The sequence below is a fragment of the Podarcis filfolensis genome (genome assembly GCF_964270895.1).
Source record: "Podarcis filfolensis genome assembly, chromosome: 16".
NCBI lineage: Eukaryota > Metazoa > Chordata > Lepidosauria > Squamata > Lacertidae > Podarcis > Podarcis filfolensis.
The window spans coordinates 30,436,676-30,461,245 of record NC_139620.1 but is presented as its reverse complement, the minus strand read 5'-3'; the positions used below and the strand labels follow the sequence as shown (position 1 = coordinate 30,461,245).

Sequence of the window (24,570 nt, the reverse complement as noted above, 5' to 3'; positions counted from 1 at the left end):
TCTCCTTCCTGTTTTGATAAGAAAATAATATAACAAGAGTCGAGTTCCTTCTTTACAAGGATGAGAGCCAAGACTTTTTGTTGTTGATTTAAGGGCAAGGACTCGGCGTTAGGTTTCCAGTGGGAATAAACAGCGTATAATTTGAGATCTGAACCGACTCCCTTGCTAAGATGTATTTTGGGACACGTGGAATAATAAAACTTGTTCTATATTTGAACTTCAGTGGTATCCAAGGTTTTTGTTTCATTTCCAGGCCAAGTCCAGCTCTTTGGGGGCCTTTAGTCAGCTTGGCTGGGGTGTGTGTGTAGGGCTAAGTAGAGGCACAGCCTGGTGTAAGGAGGCAGTCATTTCCATCCTGTCCTGTGTTCATGGCAATCAAAGCTGTTTCCGTTCTACTACAGTTCAGCTTCTGCTAAAACCTACCGTGCTCTATCCTCTACAGCCAGAATAGATGTGATTTACTACAGAAAAATCAGCAAGGCATTTCAATGGAAGGGAAATATTAAGAAAATAATGTTATTATTTATGTAACATTCGTGGACACAAACATATTATCCAATACTGCTCAAATTCACTTGCATATTTGCACTTGGGCATGCTAGAATGTATTTTGTTAGACTAGTAAAGTTGTGATTCCTGCATTGTCGGGATTGGCCCTTCCAACTCTACAACTTGATGATTCTATGAGAAACCTTACTTTGCTCCTGAGAATTAGCCTGATGAAGCCAAGTGACTAATACACATTGCAACAATGCAGCATGTACTGAGAACTGGTCATTTGAAATGAGACCACTATGCATGTGATATACCAACGGCAGAGGAACAAACAGGCTCTGACCAATACCAATGGAGGGCATTGGTTACAGGATTGGTGTGGGGCTCTTTCTGCATTTCTTGATTGCTGAGTACCAGACCTCATGGCCAAGTGCTAGATCAGACAAAAAACCTATCAGCCTCACCCAATCAGAAGGCTCTCTAGATCAGCATGCTTTTTCCCCATAGAGGCTGACCATTGTGGCCATCTTTTCTTATATGTGAGTTTGAGTTAGTTAATTCAGATAAAATGTGTGCCATAAAGGGTTCCTTTGCGCCAATTAAACTGTAAGAGAAGCAGTTGTGCACCAGATGATTAACGGCGATCTCAGAATGAAGAAATACAGTAGTAGTAATGTTTGTGGCTGCCTGGGATCCTGAACAGGATCCCACCTTTTGCTGCAGATTTCAGTTGTATCTCTAAATGCATCGCTCTTATGTCTGAACTGTAAGCTTTCCAGAGGCATGTGGTTTCTTAAAAACAACTCAATGAAGTGGTTGGATGGAAAGGTCCGTATAGTTAAAGCTATGGTTTTCCCAGTAGTGATGTATGGAAGTGAGAGCTGGACCATCAAGAAGGCTGATCGCCGAAAAATTGATGCTTTTGAATTATGGTGCTGGAGGAGACTCTTGAGAGTCCCATGGACTGCAAGAAGATCAAACCTATCCATTCTGAAGGAAATCAGCCCTGAGTGCTCACTGGAAGGGCAGATCCTGAAGCTGAGGCTCCCATACTTTGGCCATCTCATGAGAAGAGAAGACTCCCTGGAAAAGACCCTGATGGTGGGAAAGATTGAGGGCACAAGGAGAAGGGGACAACAGAGGACGAGGTGGCTGGACAGTGTCCTCAAAGCTACCAGCATGAGTTTGACCAAACTGCGGGAGGCAGTGGAAGACAGGAGTGCCTGGCATGCTCTGGTCCATGGGGTCACGATGAGTCAGATACAACTAAACAACTAAACAACAACAACAACATGCAGATTCCAATCGCCTTCTCTCACCCCACCCCAGCTTTTTTTTACTCCTCTGAAAAAGCACTGGTCTGAGCTGCATGTGAACAATTTCTGTGCAGTAAATCCACAGCCTGTCTTTGGGCTTCCAGAAGCATTAGTTGAATTGTTTGAATCAAGGGCACAGTGGAGACTGTTCCATTCAGCGCCCATGTGTTCATCCTGATAGCCCTTTGTTCCAAGAGTTGGAGGGCTGCAAATTTTTGCTGATGAAAGTGCAAAAACAGCTGGGTTTTTTTGTTTTGTTTTTTAGCAGCTCTCTAAGATCAAGCTACTGTTTGTAGACCTCGGCAGACAATTGGAATGCATCCTCTGTTCGCTGGCTTTGCACAATGCAAGCTTGTGACCTCTGCCTCTGGATGCTGGGGATCTGAAAGCATTGACGTAGAAGACTTGGGCCTGTGCAAAAGTTTAATTATGTTGAGTGGATGTGGATGGCAGAACTGACCGAATGCTTCTCTGGAAATGCTTCCAGACATTTATCACAGAAGTTGTGGCATCCTAAATTGAGTTGTTCCAGATGGTCGCCATGTATTGTAAGCAGAGAGCAGGGAGCAATGGGACAAAAAAAGCCCCCGGTGTGCCAATTCTAGACCTTCACCATCCATGACCTACCAAATTGGTTGTGTTTAGGGCAACGTGCTTCCCAGTTTCTATCTTCAAAAGCGTAACCACTGCATTTATTTAATGGGAGCCCTTCTGAGATCGTATTGCAGTCTCCCCCACCCTGGTTGCTATGCAAAAACCCTGTCCAGCAAACTGGGGAAAGTCTTTAGTATTCATAGAACAAGTTGTACATACCCTGAACAAGGGTCATTATTTTTTAAAAATCATTTCGGAAGGGCATAACATCCACTTCATACTGTCCTGGCCCTCGGTGCCAGATGTAGAACTTGTTCTCCCAGTCCAGTTTCTGCCAAAGGCTTTAATGCATAAATCAGATTGGAACGTAGCCAAGGCATGTGTTACAAGGTGCAGCTGGCACAAAAGGGTTAGATGCCTGGTTATGTGGAAGCTATGATATTGATCCAACATGCCCCGTACACTTTCCTTTTGAAGAGTGGGGCAGATACAGCCTTAGTGCAGTAAGCAGCCTGAGTTCTGGGACCAGGTAAGCATACAGGTGCTCCTTTGAGGTGGTTGGGTTTGTGAGGTCTGTTTGCTCCTGCGCTGGTTTCTCCATGTCCTTGGAGATGGGGGTGGTGTTGACACTGACTGGCATCTGATTTAGTCACCTCTCCAAAAGAGAGGTTTTTCACTGATACAGCACAGCTCCACAGCAGGAGGTGGCTAAAGGTAAAGGGACCCCTGACCATTAGGTCCAGTCGTGTCCGACTCTGGGGTTGCGGCGCTCATCTCGCTTTATTGGCCGAGGGAGCCGGCGTACAGCTTCTGGGTCATGTGGCCAGCATGACTAAGCCGCTTCTGGTGAACCAGAGCAGTGCACGGAAATACCGTTTACCTTCCCGCCGGAGCGGTACCTATCTACTTGCACTTTGACGTGCTTTCGAACTGCTAGGTTGGCAGGAGCAGGGACCGAGCAACGGGAGCTCACCCCGTCATGGAGATTCGAACGGCCGACCTTCTGATCGGCAAGTCCTAGGCTCTGTGGTTTAACCCACAGCACCACCTGCGTCCCAGGAGGTGGCTAAGGGTGTTTGATATCCTAGGGGTGGAACAATCCTTTGCCAACCCACTTGAGCCCTCCATCCTCATGACTGATTGCCTTCCTGAGCTCAGACACTTCTTGGATGCTTGGTTTCACCTATCCCACCCTCCTAGGACGCTTCCCAAGGGCATAAAGGTGAAGGGACTCATGACTGTTAGGTCCAGTCGCAGACGACTCTGGGGTTGCGGCGCTCATCTCGCTTTACTGGCCGAGGGAGCTGGTGTACAGCTTCCGGGTCATGTGGCCAGCATGACTAAGCTGCTTCTGGTGAACCAGAGCAGCACACGGAAACGCTGTTTACCTTCCTGTGGGAGCGGTACCTATTTAAGTTACAGGGAACCAGGCAGAGGGCCTTCTTGGTAGTGGTACCCGCCCTGTAGAATGCCCTCCCACCAGATATCAAAGAGAAAAATAACTACCAAACTTTTAGAAGACATCTGAAGGCAGCCCTGTTTAGGGAAGCTTTTAATGTTTAATAGGTTATTGTATTTTAGTGTTCTGTTGGAAGCCGCCCAGAGTGGCTGGGGAAACCCAGCCAGATGGGCGGGGTATAAATTATTATTATTATTATTATTATTATTATTATTATTATTATTATTAATCTACTTTCAGTTTGACGTGCTTTCAAACTGCTAGGTTGGCAGGAGCAGGGACTGAGCAACAGGAACTCACCCCGTCATGGGGATTCGAACCACCGACGTTCTGATCGGCAAGCCCTAGGCTCTGTGGTTTAGACCACAGCGCCACCCGCGTCCCTCCCAAGGGCATACAACTCCCCAAGTTCCTCCCATTCCTCCTCAGGATTCGGACATCCCCTCCAAGACAGCTCCACAGGGTTTATAGCACACACAGAGAGATTTCTGCTTTCTGGGAGGTGCAAGCTATTTTGGTGATGTTCAATATTTTCCCGACACAGAGATACCCTTGTAATGTTGTTGCTTTTCTTAATTTTCATAGTGGAATATAGACAATTACCAGCTGAGATATCTGTGTAAGGTTGGTTGGTCTAATTGATTTTTCTCCACTCAGAGGCATCCATGCACACTATAGGTATTTGGTGCTCTGAATACTGCGTTAATGGGCATTTAATGTACATTGCAGCAGGGAGACTGACCTTTAGGAATCAGGGAGGTAAAATACAGTTATCTCATTGTACTGTTGCCAAATCGCTCTTGAGGGAGAAACACAAAACTGTTATAAGAAAAAGCTTCTTGAAAATACTTGATTGTGCCTGTCCCTTGATAGTAGTCTGGGGTCTCTCATTCTTCTTTTTGGGGGGTGAGGCTACACACAGAGGTGTTGGAGAATTCTGATGGAATAAAATATGGCAATGGAAACTGCTGGTGTTCACGTATTTATCCCATGTCCAGAATGGAAATCAATCCAGTGAATAAGAACAGTATTCATTGTAGTTCCTTTCAGTCTGCAGATTATATGTTATTGATTTCATCCTGCTATTTGCCTTGTGTTTCCTTTGCATTGGAATAAATGGGTTTATTAAAAACCGTAATGACAATGCACTTTACATAAAAATTGTGTGATTTATTTAACATCTAATTTCACCACAGAGGACAGTGAGAAAAATAGTGTCGTTTTTGGCAGAATCTGAACTGCAGCAGAACAGAAACGGTGCTGCGTGTGATGAATACAAGGCAGAACAGGAGATGGGGAACAACATTATGGTGCCACATAGCTTAGTGAAAACTAGCTTGGTCATAGACTGCTTTTTTAAGAGGTATTATCCATCCTATTCTTTTGCATAAATAGAACTGAGAAAGCAGGTCCTTTTACCCTCTTTATATCCCTTTGGTTGCCGGTTATGTATGTCTTATTCGAGATAGGTAAAGGTAAAGGGGCCCCTGACCATTAGGTCCAGTCGCGGACGACTCTGGGGTTGTGGCGCTCATCTCGCTTTACTGGCCGAGGGAGCCAGCGTACAGCTTCCGGGTCATGTGGCCAGCATGACTAAGCCACTTCTAGTGAACCAGAGCAGCGCACGGAAACGCCGTTTACCTTCCCGCTGGAGCGGTACCTATTTATCTACTTGCACTTTGACGTGCTTTCGAACTGCTAGGTTGGCAGGAGCAGGAACCGAGCAATGGGAGCTCACCCCGTCGCAGGGATTCGAACCACCGACGTTCTGATCGGCAAGTTCTAGGCTCTGTGGTTTAACCCACAGCGCCACCCGCGTCCCTAACCTTACTCCAGATAGCAACTAGTTAAAAGTTTTCTTGAGATGATGTACAATCTGCCAGAGAAGTGAGAAACTGAACTCTCAAGGCGGAAGCTTCTTCTCTTCCTCCTTTTCTGCCTGGAGACAGAATCTTGAGGTCACTGTTTATTGGCCACGGTCATCAAAGTCTGCTTGGCCGGCTATAAATATGGGACGCTGAGGCAGAACAAGCTGTTCCATTAGTTAGTAGGCAATGACCTGCCACCGTCCAAATTAGGGGAATAATTCTATCTTTAGAGAGCTCAGCTAGATGAGGTGGCTACCCACCAATTACTTCACAGCCTTAGAACGTCCGATGTTGTGGTTTATTCATTTATCTCTGAGTATTCTAAGCACTGCTCTTATTCATGATTGTATGCTATTAAAAGTTCTCTCTTTTATAAAGATTCTTATTACAAAACAATTTACATAGAACATAAACACAACAAAAAAAGACATAAACAGACCATAGACACTGACTAACAACACCTCATTTGACATTACATACCCTTTAACTTCCGATTCACCTCATGGTGCTTTTTATACCTTATTAGTCTATACACACTTCATTTTTATTATTCTTTTCAGGTAATTATCAGGGGGGAAATTACTTTATAATTTCCTTAAACTTCAAGATTCAATCCAACTCTGTCAGGAGATTTGTGTTATTGCAGTACTTTTTAAGATATTCTTTGAACATTGTCCAATCTTTACTAAATTTCTGGTTAGAATTTCCTCTTATTCTCACAGGCATCCTTGCAAGTTCTGAATATTCTATCATCTTTACTTGCCAATCAGTTTTTGTGGGGATTACATCACCTTTCCAGTTTTTTGCTATTAAAATCCTCGCCACTGTGTATATGAAGAGGGTTCTGTGATTTTTTTTGTATATCAATGGACATAATGCCTAACAAAAAGGTTTCAGGTTTTTTTAAAAAACGAGAATTTAAAGATATTTTTGAGTCCATTGTATATTATATCCCAAAATTCCCTTATCTTCGCACAGTCTCACCACATGTGCATAAAGGTACCAACCCTTTTTTTTGCATCTCCAGCAGACGTCAGAGCTTTTCTTGTACATCTTGGCCAGTTTGACTGGGGTCAGATACCAGCTATTAAAAGTTTTCTTAAGGCCATATTCAGTGTTCTCCAGCCATTAGCACAAGGGGTCTTGCACTAAAGGATGGGTGAGTTTCAGTGTAGCGCAACTGAGGAATCCAGCGCTGCAGTTGTACAGGCGGAAACGTCTTGCACAACAGATTGCTCAGTATGTTGTGGAACAAAATTACCAGAGGCTGCTTATGCATTCTCTTGCACAGCAATGTCCCACTGGCACAAAACAGTTCACCGGGAGAACCATTATGCTGCTAAGTGACTTTAACTTAGAGCCACATTGGCTACAACCCTCAATCTGTAGCGACGACAGATACACTGCTGAATCTTACCTGTTATGATAGGAGGTACATGCTACCGTGCACAAAAGCAATAATCTGTTCGTGACCCCATTTTAAGATTCAGGCTTATGAGGTAATGTCTCAATCAGGCTCAGATCTCCAATCCTTGAAAGGGGGGCTTGCGGGAGATTGTCACCACAGTGTCGTACCTTTCCCCCTGTTAACCTTAGATGGCAATCCACATATATAAGCTGCCCAGCTCCCTGCTGGAAAGAACTAATACCCTTGGATTTCTGGCGCTTTGAAGTAGGAGGTTAAATATTTACCTAATTTGGTTATTTCAAGCAGGTCATTAAATGAAATCCAGGGTGGGGGAGTAGCAAGCCTTGCATCTCTGGAGACAGGATTGATAAACAAAATAACATATAGTTAAATCCTCACATCTTACCTTTGTGTTGCTTAAAAATGGGGTCAAAATTCAATTCATTTTGCCTTTAATGGGGGATCCTATGTATTACACTCTTTCTGAGATCACATGCAACCCAAGACACAGCCACCCTTCAGAATTCACATTTGTTTGAATATTGCAATGCAATTCTCCAGCCAAGTAATGTGTACAAAAATTAATATACTAGGCTGAAGTGTGCATATAAATGTATATGTTCGTGAAAATAACACCTGAAAATGCGTTATATTTGGGAACATTGCTTTGCCCCAAAAATGTGTCCATTAGGCAAAATTGCATACAAAAATGTGTATATTAGGAAAAATGCTGATGAATTCTGATGAGGACTTTATTTATTTATAAAAACATTTTTGCAAACTGAGGTGGAAACATGGAGAATTCAGTGGAGGCCAGTAGTGGACTACTTGTTGAATTATCATTCTTATATGAAAACCTGTACTGGATTTGAGATATGAGCAATGGAAGAATGTAGCAAATGGCTATTTGGGGCTTAGAAAATATGTAGATGTGATTTAATGCAGCTGCTAAGGGGGAAGAAAAAAAAATCAGGGAAGGATGGATGGGAAATCAAGAAGAAAATGTGTAAAAAAAAGAGATACATATGATTGGAATATTTAATAAAAACCATTGTAAAGAAATAAATAAATGTGGGGAACCATACTTAATATTGGATTATTTTTTTTAAAAAAACCAAAACAAGAAACTGAAATGGTCAGATTCACATGTCAGTAGTTGCGGCTCAAGATTCCCCCCCCCCCACACACACATAGAGAGACACGTGAGGGACACTTACAAATTTTCACTTCAGTTTGTTGCAAATAAATTGGCTATCTTTACCTGCGCTCTCTGTTAAGGAGGAAAAAGCCTCCTCTTGAAGGAGGTTGTCAGTGAGAAAATAGTAGAAGGTGAAGAGCCCTGAGGGAAAAGGGATCAGTTTGACAAAACTACTCAAGGGCAAGGTGCTTGTGTAAAAGGAGGATATGGCAAGTGAGTAACAGCTTGAGGAAGCGATACATGGACCGTTTTTGGGTGGCACAAATTGCATCACAAATCTGAAGAAGAAGAAGAAGAGGGGTTTGCAAAAGCTGAGGGGGGAAAGAGCATCACCTCAGGCAGATGGGGGTCAAGAGTGAGGTGATAAAACGAAGAACTCAAACTGATTGATTCACAGAGGTGAACGACCAGGTCAAGGAGCTGAAGGCACAGAATTCTCATTTGGAGAAGGCACTGATGGCAAAAGGCAACTCTGGGAAGAGCTTTAGTGCAGCTCAGGCGAGGATGTCAGGTGTGTGTGCAGCAGCCAGGCCCTGTGACCAATAGGACTCTGCAGGACTGGGGCCTTCCTAAGTTTGTTCTGAAGAGGCAAGGTGCAGCCACACAGGTGAGACCGATTGGTAACTCACAGCACCTGGTGGCAAGAGCTGGGAAGGGCTATAAGGTCAGCATTTACCTTCGGCTCTTTGCCACAGCAACACATTCCCTGCCTTGCTGTGTTTGGCTTCTTGCTTCCTGATCCTTGGCTTCTTGACCCTTGGACTCTTGAATTCATGACTCCTTGCTTCTTGATCCTCGGACCCCTGACTTCGTGACTCCTTGCTTCTTGATCCTTGGACCCCTGACTTCATGACTCCTTGCTTCTTGATCCTCGGACCCTTGGCTTCTTGACTCCCGGCTATCTGAACCTTGGACTCTTGGCTTTCTGACTCCTGGCTTCTAGACCCCCATTCCTGCTCCCACCCCGCCATCTTGCCCCCGGTCCTGACGTCCCCTGCCAGGACTTCGATCACCCGTGAACCAGACCATGACAGAGGGGAGTGAAACGTCAGGTGTCTCAACACCCCACACCCTGGCAGAAGAAGAACCCTGCGGATCAAACCAGAGGCCCATTCTCTTCTCACAAGGGCCTCTGGGAAGCCCACAAGAAGAACCCCAGTGCAAATTTATTTCCTTGCTTGTGATTCCCAGCACCTTGCATTCAGAGAAATACTTGCTTCTGACAAGAATGAGAGAGACAGGCTGAGGTGAAGAAAGGGAAGTAAAAGACTGTCCAGCCTCTAAGAAGCTACTCTGTCACTGGGAAAAAATTGCTTGAAGCCAAGGCCCAGAAGGAACAACAACAACAACAAAATGGCGTCAGGTGAAGGCACCTGCCTGGTATCCATAGGTACTTCCACCCTGAAAAATCTATTCTTCCAAATGCAGAACGGATATTATGTGGCAATGCCAGTCCCTCAGACTGATGTGCTGGAGTGGACCTGTGCGGGGTAAGGCAATCTTGCAAGGAAACTGTTCCCAAACTCTACTGGATCCTCTGGTTTTAGGGGCAACACTTTCTGTCATTTTGCATTGCCAGTTGCTGGTCCAAATACAGATGCCAATCCTCTTCTAATCTTGTCCTCCACTCCCTGCTGTTACGCTTCTGAGCTGCTCCTGTTAAACCCTGGTGTGTTTCTTCTGACAGTACAATGGCTTCCTTTCCCACAGTGTCATAAATCTTACATTATAATCTTTATGATCTTTAATGATTGAATAATAACATTTTCTTGATGGTAACCTGCATCTCCTTTCTCTTTGATAACCAAAGCAACATGTGGTGTTTTTTTGTTTTGTTTTTAACTAACACTGCTTTAATGATAAAAAAGAATCACTTTCATCTTTAAATCACATCAATTTACTTGCATGATAGTATAGCCCACGTATGCCTAATCCTCTCTCCCACCTCCCTTTAATCTTGGCCTGATTTACAATTTATCTTAGGCCTTTCGCTGTTTCGTGTAAAAACTCAATTGCTTTCTTTTAATCTTTTAGTAGATTATCTCATATTAGCAAAGGTATATTCTGGAATGAGTAAAAAACAACTCTTGGCATTAGATTAATTCATATTGTGTTTACTCATCCAAAAGCAGGAGGCTTTTAGTTGAGATGGGGCTTGTACATTTTTTGGTAACCTTTGAGAACCACTTTGCCTTATAGAAGGTCTTGCGCAGGTGTAAGGAACCTAAAGTCTTCCAGATGTTGCTGCACTACAGTCTCCATGATTCCTGGCCATTGGCCATGCTTGCTGGGACTGATGGGAATTGTAGTTGAGAAGCACTTGGAGGTTTCTCACACTTGGTCTTGGATCTGTATCAACTGTGTGTGTGTGTGTGTGTGTAATTTCTACTATACCAATTGTGAGCCACTGCTCTTTATAAGGTAAAGGGTAAAGGGACCCCTGACCAATTAGGTCCAGTCGTGGCCAACTCTGGGGTTGCGGTGCTCACCTTGCTTTATTGCCCGAGGGAGCCAGCGTACAGCTTCCGGGTCATGTGGCCAGCATGACTAAGCCGCTTCTGGCGAACCAGAGCAGCGCACGGAAACGCTGTTTACCTTCCCGCTGGAGCGGTACCTATTTATCTACTTGCACTGTGATGTGCTTTCAAACTGCTAGGTTGGCAGGAGCAGGGACCGAACAACGGGAGCTCACTCCGTCGCGGGGAATTGAACCACTGACCTTCTGATCGGCCAGTCCTAGGCTCTGTGGATTAACCCACAGCGCCACCCGCGTCCCTGCTGCTCTTTATAGGAGATAATAAAATCATAGAATTGTAGAGTTGGAAGGGATCATGAGAGCCATCTAGGAATCTCACCTAAAGCATCCATTGAACCCCTGCTTCAAATAGGTAGCTAAGTGGCACTTGGTGAAGTAAGCAAATCATGATTGATTGTGACGAATAACATTTAACATTTAACCTATGCCGAAGGAAGGGAGCATAAGAGACGTATTTGTTTGTCAGAATGCAAATGCGCCTTGAAAATAACCCTACAGAACCTTGCATTCTAACACTGAGAAGAGTTCTCCTGGGCAAATGCTTTCACAATTTCCAGTGGCTTTCCTTTGGGTTCAGAGCTGCAACACACACTGTTTACCCATTGCACCCCTTGAAGCAAAACATGAACCCTGGAGTTCTTCCTAGTTTGGGACCGACCCACAGCAAGATGAGGCACAGAAGGTCTTAGACAGGGCCTTGTCAGTAGCTGCATCTTCTTTTGACTCTTCTTTCTCGGAGAAGCCTGCCAGGCTTGCTGCCAGTCTCCACCTTCCAGAAATTGGTTTGGCCTTTTCTTTACATGTTGCCGTTAAATGTTGCCCAGGTCACATCAGCGCCATGCATTTCTTCCTATATACATAGAAATGTAAGGCTGTCATCACGCAGACCCCATGGGAGGTTTGTAGTGCTGCACACCACAATTTGGGTTTGCCCAGATTCAGAGCGCAGCCCCCATTGGAGAATTCACAGTGCCCATTCAGAATCCTGCATTTGCACGAAGCCATAGGAGGAGAAGAGAGAGAAATGAATGCCGTTTTAAAATGGCAGTTTTGCATCTGCTGGATCAGGCCAAAGGTCCATCTAGCCTGGTATCCTGTAATCACAGTGGCTGATCAGTTGCCGGTGAAAACTATCATCCGGGTTCTTTAGAGGAAATCATATTCTCTAAATGTGTTTTAAACATATGGGGCAGATGTGACCATTATTTTTCAGCACTGTTTTGCAGTTGTAATAGTTGGTACATTTCTAATGACCATTTGGCCTTATTTTGGTGCCGTGCTTGCAGTGATAAGCTGCCCTGCAGCCTTTTTAAAATGGATAGATTTAAAATAAATAAATAGGTTTGGGGCATGTGAACTGCCTGTTCACCTTTTCTCCCGCTCACTGGTTTTCTTCTGCAAATCTCTCCCTGCCCCCAGCTGTTTTTTAGCCTCTTTTTCCCTGGCCAGCCTGAAAGGCAAGGTTAACCTGGCTGAGGAAGAATGCCTTTTGGGATAGGGAGATCATTTTACCTTAAGCAAATGGTGATTAATGAAGAAAACATTTGCTGAGGGAGCATGCAGTTGTCAACACCTTGGTTATTTCAGGTCCAGCAGAATTTTCTGACTTTCTTAAAAACAAAAACAGAACCCAAAATGTTTGCCAGTTTAGGAACAAGTATTTAGTCATGCTGGCCACATGACCCGGACGCTGCACGCCGGCTCCCTCTGCCAGTAAATCGAGATGAGCGCCGCAACCCCAGAGTCGGCCACGACTGGACCTAATGGTCAGGGGTCCCTTTACCTTTACCTTATAGTGCATATGGGGACTTAGCCACAGAACATGCTTACTCCTCACTGGGGATTTTGGCTCCTTATGTTCCACCCCTGACTATTAGGTCCAGCCACGACTGGACCTAATAGTCAAGGGTCCCTTTACCTTTACCTTATTTGTTGAGGTGAGGTGATAATTATATCTCAGATTATTTTGGGCATAGCTGAAATTTATGACTTTGAAACAAAAGAGAAAACTGCTTTATATAAAACATGTTTTATGTTGATTTAGGAAAAGGCATTTGCTGAGGAATCACCTAAATGTTAGCATCCTGATTACTTCAGGACTAGATTAATTTGTTTTTTAAAACAAAAACAAAAACAGTGCTTTAAATAAAACAAAATAAAACTATGTGGCTAATCATCTATGTATTTCAAATTATATATGTCAGTTATTAGGTAATAAAGATGGGGGTTGGGAATGAATTTTGAAAGGAAATGGTGGTCCTTTGTTTACTCCTCAGTGTAATTCTTAAATTGAATGGTCCGGAAAGAATGTTTATTTTATTTATCTGTAGCCTATTGTTCAGGAATACCACAGTTAAAGTTAATGGGGAAAACACAAGTTTTCCTAAATTGTTTGTTCTGGCTAGCAGAGCAACGCTACAAATCTCCCAGCACATGGAGCTAATTCATATATCCAATTCCCAAGCTGCTGCTGCTGCTGTTTATCTAAACAGGATGGACAGGCAACAAAATGTTGCAGCGTGAAGTGTTCCAACAAGTGACCAGGGGTCTATTTCCAGGATGCCCCATACCCCTGCTGCCTTGATTTTTGCCCAATAGGCCCAAAATCACTGTACTTTTAAAGCAGTATTATAGCACATTAAATGACAACAGCCTCCCAAAGAATCCTGGGAACTGTAGTTTGTTAATGGTGCTGAGAGTTGCTAGGAGACCATTATTCCCTTACCAGATCAGTTTAATAATCCCTCTTGCCCGAGAACTCCGGGAATCGTAGCTATGAGAAGGGGAAATGGGTCTCCTAAGAAGTCTCAGCCCCCTTAACAAACTACAGTTCCCAGGATTCCTTGGGGGATGCCGCAAGTGCTTAAAGTGGTATGATACTGCTTGAAATGTACAGTATAGTACAGGGACGCTGGTGGCACTGTGGGTTAAAGCACAGAGCCTAGGACTTGACGATCAGAAGGTCGGCGGTTCAAATCCCTGCGATGGGGTGAGCTCCCGTTGCTCGGTCTCTGCTCCTGCCAACCTAGGAGTTCAAAAGCATGTCAAAGTGCAAGTAGATAAATAGGTACCACTCTGGCAGGAAGGTAAACGGTGTTTCTGTGTGCTGCTCTGGTTCGCCAGAAGCGGCTTAGTCATGCTGGCCACATGACCCAGAAGCTGTACGCCGGCTCCCTCAGCCAATAAAGCGAGATGAGCGCCACAACCCCAGAGTCGGCCACGACTGGACCTAATGGTCAGGGGTCCCTTTACCTTTACCTTATAGTGCATATGGGGACTTAGCCACAGAACATGCTTACTCCTCACTGGGGATTTTGCCTCCTTATGTTCCACCCCTTCCAGGTCGTTCCCCCCCCCCAAGCACACCTGCAAATATTTGAGTTTCCTGGAACAGGCTGATATCTGGCTCCTTTCTGGGAGTGGTAGTGCCATTTTGGCTACTTATAAATCCACACATTGAGAGGTGAAAAAGATAAGTATCTCTTGGCCTGTCCACAGAATATGGGCTGGGCCACACACTTTGGTCTGGTGGGTCCCCTGAAGTCTGTGTCACTACATTGGGTTGGCAGGGAAACCTACAGGATGAGAACATGTTGTGTTCTGATCCAATGACAGATCCCACAGGAAAAGAAGTGAGGTTGCAGGACCACGGATAGCTCCGACTGAGACACTTGCTCTGACAAAGGTTGGGAGCAGCCAAGAGGCCCTTTCAGTTTCTGTCTCCAGAACACTACTTCTAGGCTTCACCCCCTGGCAATCCTCTGTTCCATTGCCTCCCTCCTGGTGGGCTCTCTCTGCTGCTGGAACATTGATGTGTGTTGGGAGGCAACTGGTTCTTCAGGCTCAGGGAAAGGTATCCATGAGGTCCAGCCTCTGGTCCTACAAAACCCTGGTGGTCCATGATGTTCTTCTGAGGCTTCAGGTCTTTTCCAGCAGTCTGCTCAGAGCTATGAACTTGTTCTGGTAGCCATCTTCAAAAGCTAAAGGGCTGTCACATGGAAGATGGATCAATCTTGTTTTATGCTGCTCCAGAGAGTGTGACCTGAACCAATGGGTTCAAGAAACGAGATTCCAAATAAACATTAGGAAGAACTTTCTGAAGGTAAGAGCTGTTCAACAGTGGAACTGAGTACCTCGGTAAGTGGTGGACCTTCACTGGAGGTTTTTAAACAGAGTTTGGATGGCCATTTGTCAGAGATTCTTTAGTTGTGATTCCTGCATTGCAGGGAGTTGGACTAGATGAGCCTTCATGTCCGTCTTAGCACTACAATTCAAGATTCCATAGCTCCTTAGTTGGTGCCTCTGCAACCTCCAGCTCTGGGTTGTTTTTTGGATGATGGGTCCTGACAGAAAGACCCAGTTCATTTGGCTACTAGGAACTGGATTAGAATTCCTTTGCAGTTGATTTTTATTGATGAAGGTCTCAGTGATACAAGCAGAGAGCTATACAGACTCAATGTGGTTCCTGCTCTTTGTTTATTGGGTGATGATGAAGAGTGCGGGTATCCCAGGAACATTGGGTAATATCAGAGAATTAAGGTGAGGCTAGAATGACTCATTGGGACACGGGTGGCGCTGTGGTCTAATCTAAACCACAGAGCCTAGGGCTTGCTGATCGGAAGGTCGGCAATTCGAATCCCCGCGACGGGGTGAGCTCCCGTTGCTCTGTCCCAGCTCCCCCAACCTAGCAGTTCGAAAGCACGTCAAAGTGCAAGTAGATAAATAGGTGGGAAGGTAAACAGTGTTTCCGTGCGCTGCTCTGGTTTTGCCAGAAGCAGCTTAGTCATGCTGGCCACATGACCTGGAAAAACTGCGGACAAACATCGGCTCCCTCGGCCAGTAAAGCGAGATGAGCACCGCAACCCCAGAGTTGTTCACGACTGGACTTAACTGTCAGGGGTCTTTTACCTTTTTTTAGAGTGACTCATTGTATTGAACGTGTAGGCTTTGAGAATTGCTGCGTATTATTTTGCATTATAGCAGCTTGGTCATATCTTGGCTGCGAAAGTTTCCAGTGTTGGCCATTGTGTGCCTATCACTGTCATTGCCTTTGCTATTTTATGCTCCCATTGTCCTGTTTATCTTTGATGTGTGATAAGGCTGATAGCCAAATTTCCAAGAAAAGAAACTGAACCGGATCTGCTGAAAGTTTTTGGCAAATGGAGTAGGCCGTTCCCAACTTAGCAAACAGCAGAGCTGGCCTGGCCATGAGACAGGGAGAGGCGACCCACTTTAAGGAGCAGATTTTGGTGTATAATTAACACGGAGCAAATAGTCTATTGTTTTGTTTATTAGAATGCCTTTACCGCCATGTGGGTGCAGTTTGGATTTTTCTCTTGCAAGAAGCAGAAGATCTTGGACAGTTGCTGGGCAGCAGGCATAGCAGAGCTATTGGCAATTGTACCCCTGTTCTCTCTTCTTTTTTGGCATGATGACTGCTATTACGACTGGCTGCTTGTCGTTCCCTGTCTCATTTCATGTTTTGACCATTTCCTGGTGAGCTATTGATCTGAAAGTATGAAGACACTAAATGCATTTGGTACACACCTCTTTGTACCTGCTCCCTATATTAAAGGTAAAGGGACCCCTGACTGTCAAGTCCAGTCACGGACGACTCTGGGGTTGCGGCGCTCATCTCACTTTACTGGCCGAGGGAGCCGGCGTACAGCTTCTGGGTCATGTGGCCAGCATGACTAAGCCGCTTCTGGCGAACCAGAGCAGCGCAGGAAATGCCGTTTACCTTCCCGCTGGAGCGGTACCTATTTATCTACTTGAACTGTGACGTGCTTTTGAACTGCTAGGTTGGCAGGAGCAGGGACCGAGCAACCGGAGCTCATCCCGTCATGGGGATTCGGACCGCTGACCTTCTGATTGGCAAGTCCTAGGCTCTGTGGTTTAACCCACAACACCACCCGCGTCCCTTGCTCCCTTTATTAGTTGCTGATAATCCCAGCTGGGGAAGAGTTTCTGTTGAATTCAGGTCTGGTTGACCACTGGGAGAACAGGATACTGGACCGGTCTGATCTTTCCGTCTGATTCTGGAGAGTTCTTTTTATGTCCTCACATTTCCACACAAGTTAATCGCGTAGCCTGAAGATTTTGAGCTATAATAGGGGCTGCCACCTCTTGTTTGCCAACCCCATCTCTCCCTTTGCCAACCAGCCCTCCATTTACACCTCAACTTCACCCATCCCCACACAGCTTAGCCCACCTTTCCCCCCTAGCAAGCATGTAAACTTCAGCATGATGCCAGCCTTACATTTTTATGTATATAGAAAGAGATAAATTGAATTTCTGTAGGCATGTAAGGTTAAGGGTAAAGGGACCCCTGACTGTTAGATCCAGTCGCGGACGACTCTGGGGTTGTGGTGCTCATCTTGCTTTACTGGCCGAGGGAGCCGGCTTACAGCTTCCAGGTCATGTGGCCAGCATGACTAAGCCGCTTCTGGCAAACCAGAGCAGCACACGGAAACGCCATTTACCTTCTCGCCGGACCGGTACCTATTTATCTACTTGCACTTTTATGTGCTTTCGAACTGCTAGGTTGGCAGGAGCAGGGACTGAGCAACGGGAGCTCACCCCATCGTGGGGATTCGAACCGCCAACCTTCTGATTGGCAAGCCCTAGGCTCAGTGGTTTAACCCACAGTGCCACCCATGTCCCTAATGTAGGCATGTAGTTGCACATATAAACTTTGATATAGCCTTTTGCGGTTTGCTGAAAGGGCAATGCTCCCTTGGCCTTAACCTCCGAACATCTCTCTGGAAACAAATCAAATTAAAATCTCCTTTCAAGGTGCAACCTGGCTCTGTGCGCAGCACCACACCCAGGCTCATTAGAGCTGATTAGTTCCTGAAAATTGCGTTGTGATATTCTAATCAACCAACTGCAGACTTTGACACAATTCTATGTCCAACCAGGGTAGACGGAAGATATGTTTCTGCATCCATCTCCTCTTGTCCTTCCCCATTTAAAAATGTGTGCGTTATCTTCGGTCAGTGCACATTCCTTTCAAGAACAGGCTTGTAAATAAGGTTGCTTTCCTTGGCGAAGAGAAAATGCTTTGAAGGCAATGCAAAGGAGTCCTTTGAGACTGGGAGGGTGAGGAGCTCTGGGTAAATTTCCTACTTCTGACCCCTTCTTTCTTTTGTTTTGGAATATGTTTGCACTTTCTACCTCTCAGGGGGACCTTTGAAGCAGTTACAAAGACAGGCAAAACAACCCCCCCTTGTGTTCAGCTCAAAAGAGGGAAGTGCCCGATACCTTATGAGGGGATTTGCTTTCTAGGGTTTCCTGTGTATAGAACATGCTTGGCAGCCCATTCAGTGTGGGGAGAGGTGCAGTATATTTGAATTATGGCCTGAGCCAGAAGGCAGTATGTGGATACTTGCAAGATGGGGCTGTCGGCAGCAGCAGGGGATTTCTGGTAACCCTGTCAGAAGGTAAAGGCAAATGTGAGGTGAGAGAATAGACTCACAAGGTGGGGATGGGAGGGAGAGGCACAACTCAGGAAAACAGGAGAAGCAGGTGATTAGAAGGCAAACAGGCAAATTTGTCTGAAGTATTTCAAAAGACTTATTGGTTTATAAGCCTGAAATTGCTAGAGTGCTCTTGCACTCAGGTCCTGCTTACAGCTTCCAGTAGGCATCTGGTTGACTACTGTGAGAAAGGTAAAGGTAAAGGGACCCCTGACCATTAGGTCCAGTTGTGGCCGACTCTGGGGTTGCGGTGCTCATCTCGCTTTGTTGGCCAAGGGAGCTGGCATACAGCTTCTGGGTCATGTGGCCACCATGACTAAGCCGCTTCTGGCGGTGAGATAGGTAAAGGTAAAAGGTAAAGGACCTCTGGACAATCATCCAGTCCAGTCAAAGGCGATTATGGGGTTGCAGCGCTCATCTCGCTTTCAGGCCAAGGGAGCCGGCGTTTGTCCACAGACAGCTTTCCGGGTCATGTGGCCAGCAGGACTAAACTGCTTCTGGCGCAACGGGACACCGTGACTGAAACCAGAGTGCGCGGAACCACCGTTTACCTTCCCGTCAGAGCGGTACCTATTTATCTACTTGCACTGGCGTGCTTTCGAACTGCTAGGTTGGCAGGAGCTGGGACAGAGCAACGGGAGCTCACTCCGTCACGGGGATTCGAACTGCCAACCTTCTGATTGGCAAGCCCAAGAGGCTCAGAGGTTTAGAGCACAGCGCCACCCGCGTCCCCTGTACTGTGAGAGCAAGTACAGTACAAATACAGTAGGTTGGCCACTAACCTGATCCAGCAAGACTCTTCTTATGTACATATCTAGGTGGATGTTGAGGCTAACAAGATAAGATGCAGAATGAAATTAAACCAGAGTTCCCTCTTTTTTCAAAAATGTTTTCTGTGCCCCTTGTCAAAGCAGTCAGGGCATGGAAAGGCATTTATGGAACGTGTCATCTTCCTGTCTTTCCATCAAAGCCTGGGAGCAGTGGGTGGTGGAGGTTTTGTTATGGCTGCTTGCTAATCTTGTTGATACTATTCTTGTCACTGGTGCAGATGAGCTTCTGAGACTGAGGGAAAATATTTGAAAAATTCCTTCCCTTTCCCCATAGAGAACCACAGAAATTGACCCTTGCTGGGAGGTCTGGAGAAAGGACGGTGCACTTTCTGCTTCTCTTCTTTAGAGCTGTTTGTAGTAAAAGAGGCCCCCCTCCCTTACTCATATATAACTCATACATTACTCACAGAGCTCTTCTTCCCGGGGAGACTGGAAAAGGAACAAGAACAATGCAATGGATGTGGGAGATTTCACATTCTGTTTGCATGACGGATAGCTTTTGCTTTGTGTGTGAATGCAGCCGGATGAGGGTAGGAAGTTACCTGCTGATAGGGATGGATTCAGTATGCATTTGAAGCCAAATCTATCAAATAATGCACTTTCCAAAACAATACATGAACCAAAACATAGCTGTCCTTTGAAAGTTGCAGTGCAGGTCTACAACCAACCAGTGTTTCCCAAAATGCATAGATTAGGGAAATGTGTGCATAAGAAGGAAGCTATACAAACTGAATCTAGTCCCTCACCATCCCTAACTGAGATATAGATGCTTCCTCCTTGCTAAGACGCCATCTGCACTAAACATTACCGTATTTTTCGCCCTATAGGATGCACTTTTTCCCCTCCAAAAATGAAGGGGAAATGTGTGTGCGTCCTATGGGGCGAATGCAGGCTTTCGCTGAAGCCTGGAGAGCAAGAGGGGTCGGTGGGCACCGACCCCTCTCGCTCTCCAGGCTTCGCGGACCTCTCCGGAAGCAGCGGGAGCGCTCCCGCTGCTTGCGGAGAGTTGCCAGCATGCCGAAGCCTGGGTGCGCTGAGCTCAGCGCGCCCAGGCTTCGCGGACCTCTCCGCAAGCAGCGGGAGTGCTCCCGCTGCTTGCGGAGAGTTGCCAGCATGCGGAAGCCTGGGTGTGCTGAGCTCAGCGCGCCCAGGCTTCGCGGACCTCTCAGCAAGCAGCGGGAGCCAGCGCTGGGCTCCCACGGCTTGCAGAGAGCTGCCTGTTTGGGAGCTGGGGTCAGGGGAAGCTCGAGCCTCCCCCGCCCCAGCCCTGCGCCTGGGGGAAAAATAATTTCCCCCCCTTTATTTCCCCCCCAAAAACTAGGTGCGCCTTATGGGACGGTGCATCCTATAAGGCGAAAAATACGGTAAATCAGTATCATACCACTGAGTGGTTTAATAGTCCATCCCTCTTCCCAGGGAATTCTGGGAATTGTAGCTCTGTGGTCTAAACCACAGAGCCTCTTGGGCTTGCCAATCAGAAGGCCGGCGGTTCAAATCCCCGTGACGGGGTGAGCTCCCGTTGCTCGGTCCCTGCTCCTGCCAACCTAGCAGTTCGAAAGCACATCAAAGTGCAAGTAGATAAATAGGTACCGCTCCAGCAGGAAGGTAAACGGCGTTTCTGTGCGCTGCTCTGGTTCGCCAGAAGTGGCTTAGTCATGCTGGCCACATGACCCGGAAGCTGTCTGCGGCAAACGGCGGCTCCCTCGGCTGCTAAAGCAAGATGAGCGCCACAACCCCAGAGTCGTCCGTAACTGGACTTAACAGTCAGGGGTCCCTTTACCTTTAAACAACTCTGAGCCCTTAAGAAGCCACGGTTCCCAAGATGCTTTGGGGAAAATTATGATAATTTAACATGGCAGGATACTGTTTTAAACGTATAATCCAGGTGGAGCCTAAGATGCATATTATATTCCATAATACCCAATGAGCACAGAGTTGCAGGGAATTATGGGAAAAGAGCAAGGAACTCTGCTTTTCCTGTTGCGACTTCAGGTGTTTCACCACATGTGCCCTGTGGCACTGAGAAACAGCTGGGAGTATTCCAGTCTTCTGTTCTGCTTGACGTTCCCACAATTAAAATCTGGTGCTTCAAATTTTTTGAAATTTTCCCATGCTCAGCTGGCGAGTCCAAGTCCATCCAGTGGCACATTGGGCTGTGAATAGACTTGAACATGAGGCAGTGCCCACATCCAGCGTGCCATCTATTGATCCTCACTGGCCAGATGCTTGTGTTGTGGTATAATTGGCACGATTTCAGAGCCCGAACAAAGACTTATTTTTCCTGGTGTCCTAATGTGTCTCTTGCAGGAGCAGAGCCTACTGTTTAATGCACAGTTCTTTCCTTGAAGAGACTAAATTAAACAAGGCCAGTTTTCAAAGGGGGGAAAGTGTATCAAGATTTATTGAGAGATGAAACAAGGATGCATGAAGTAGCTGAGATCTGAAGTAGCTGAAATTGGAGGAGGGGTGGCGGTTGCTTAGTATGAAATTGCAATTCACACATTTTTACCTTTGCTAGGTTTGTTTGCTTTTTTACAGATTATTTGGATATGCTTCTGTGAAGTGAGAACAAAGATATGGTTGAATTTTTAAAACACTTTTTTAACAATATTTATACTTTGCCTGATAACAAAGGTTCTTTGGGCAGCTAACAGCAAATAATCAAAATGTCATATTGCTAGATGAAAGTCAGCTCTGCAGAGACGAAAGGAAACTATATGTCCCCAGAGCTCAGTAACAAAGAAGCCTCGGTTGAGGTTTTTGAACTGTGGCTGGGGGCCAAACCTCACTTTGCAATCTGTGATGGGATCTTCCAATGTGTTTCCCTTTGCTTTAAAGTAACTGCAGAGTAGGAGAAGGGAGGCACATAGGACTGTGGCAGGCATGTTAGAGGACGATTCCCTGCCCATCAAAACATCATTTCCCTGGCACAATGTTCCTGATTAAAATAACCACCTTCACCTGAACTGTTGGAGAGAGAAGTTTGAAAGAAAGATTCTTACTCTCTCATAGCAGAGTTACCACAGTGGTGATTGCTCTAAGCTCATTAAGCCTTGGTTAGATTTACATCTGCCTTGACCCACCTTTAAACAAATGTTCTCCACAAAAATACTTAGGCTAGAATAAATCACAGACATTTATCTTTGCAAATAAGTGGAGATTTTACTCATAGTTACAGCAAACAGGTTTCCATCCATTGGCAGTAAAATAAAGAAGAAAAGGGTTCCAAACAACTTAATAAAGAAAATAATGTAGTTTCCGTAGAAAAGAATCATGCAATCTTCGCATTGGGAAAGAAGCAGGCTGTAAAAATCCCCTTTTGGAGAGATTAATTAACTTGCAGCCAGCTTCTTCAAGGAAGCAGAGACTGCTGGGAGCATGCTGAGCTCCTTCCACTGGTTACTTGAGCTCAGGGCTCAGGTTAACCCTTTCATGCATGCAAATGTGAGTCAGTAACTGTATATTACAACAATCCCTTCTGGGGGTGAGTGGTATCAGTAATGGGGGTAGATGAGGTATCATTTTATGCTTAGGGTCACATTCACTCTGTACATTTAAAGAAATCTTATACCATTTTAACTGTCATGGCCTCCCCCAAAGAATCCTGGGAACTGTCTTTTGTTAAGTGTGCTGGAAATGGGAGCTCTGTACAGGGGACGGGGTGTCTCCTAGTAACTTAAGATTCCTGTTATAGGAAAATTTTAATTGTATGGTGTAGATGTGACCAAAATATGTGTATTGAGTTGCTTGCTGAAATAAGTGTGCTCTTTTATTGTTTATTATAACTGCATTGTGTATTATTACATATGCTTTTTTGCAAGATTTTTGAGATATCATAAGCTCCCTTGGGAAAATAATTGCATTTTGTGTTGTATCTTGAAAGGCAGCCAACACATTTGTTAAATAAAGAAAAGCATTGACATTGTGCCCTTCATTTTCCCTGCTGCTTTAGTGTATTTGTGGAATTTGTTTTTTATTTATTTTTACAATTTACATACTGCTTAATTACAGTCGCCTCTAAACAGTGTATAATAAGCTTAATAAATACAATAAAGCTATGAGATCCGAAATGCTGAAATAAAAAGATATTCATTGGGCATCCAAAGTTCAACAGGGAGGGTTGCCTAGTCTCACCTGGAAGGGAGTTCCATTAAATTGGACCCACAATTCTGAGCGGCTGATGAAGATGAGCCATGCAGCTGAACCACGGGAAATCACTAACAGTGTGACTCCCCTGAATTTCAATTGGGAAACTCCTGAGAAAGAGTAAGCATCATATCCACCCCAGCACATTTTAGCAATCAAATCAGCAGCCTTCAACAACTTCTTTGGCGTAAAGGAAAGCATTGGATACGGTTGCCAGGTCAGGAGCATCCCAGACCCTGAGAGTTCAGGGCCCAAATCTGACAAAACTGGGGCAGCCCCTGGTGGTATCATTTTGGGGTGGGGGCTGGAGACGGAAGTTAATTGGGAGACAGGAGCAGAGAAGGCTAGACCTCCCGTCCCCCTGAGTGTCTATGTTCCTGCTGGGCTGAAACTTGCATGCACATTCATATATATATTACAGTGCTGTTTCTAGAAAAAGAGGTGCCAGAACTCTCCACGAACACCTCCCTCGTTCTCTTAGAATGGCAATGGTGCCTACCTGAGAGGTGCCAGAACTGAGTGTCAGCACATTCTGGCTGGAATAAAGTGGTGTGTGTGTGTGGGGGGGGGTGCTCTTGCCCACCTGGCGAGATTAACCCCTCCACCTCCCACCTGGAGGGGGGGTCCAGGCAGACCTGGAGACTTCAGGTCAGACCTGGAGATCTGGGAACCCCAACTTGGGCAGCTTCTATCATGCACATCTGAAACTGACCCTCAGCTTGTGACTTGCGGAGGGTCCACGGAGTGTTATGTCTTCTCGGTAGTGGCGCCCACCCTGTGGAATACCCTCCCTTCAGATGTCAAAGAAATTAACAGCTATCCGACTTTTAGAAGACACCTGAAGGCAGCCCTGTTTAAGAAACCTTTTAATATCTGATGAATTATTGTATTTTAATGTTTTGTTGGAAGCCGCCCTGAGTGGCCGGGGAAACCCGGCCAGATGTGCGGGGTATAAATAATAAATCATCATCATCATCATCATCATCATCATCATCATCATCATCATCTAGCCTCTGATCTGCTTCTCTCTTTATTAACTCATCTGACCTTCCTGTGGGGAAAAAAAAATACTATTTTGTGATTTCATTTCAAACCTCACATCCTTTTAGTTATAGTTAAGTGCTTTACAATCATGGTTAAGTGCCAGAAACGGAGAGTTCAGAACCAGTGAAGATGTACCCCTTTCATACAATGTGTCTATCTTAAGAAACACACAGTTCCCTTTGAAATGGCATCAGAATT

At 45.5% G+C, this 24,570-nt stretch overlaps 1 protein-coding gene across 39 annotated transcripts in view; it reads left to right on the top strand.

Annotated features, from left to right (window-relative positions):
• ARVCF (ARVCF delta catenin family member) overlaps positions 1 to 24,570 on the top strand; it is a 594,486-nt gene that overhangs the window by 324,162 nt on the left and 245,754 nt on the right. The window contains exon 1 of one of the 39 annotated variants that reach the window (XM_083589888.1): positions 2,881 to 2,934. The exons of 36 other annotated variants lie outside the window; for them this stretch is intronic. The gene's annotated coding sequence lies outside the window, so the exon portion shown is untranslated. Of the gene's footprint in view, positions 1 to 2,880; positions 2,935 to 5,709; positions 9,829 to 24,570 lie in introns of those variants that run through there. 2 more of the 39 variants (XM_083589904.1, XM_083589902.1) reach the window with 2 other exon arrangements.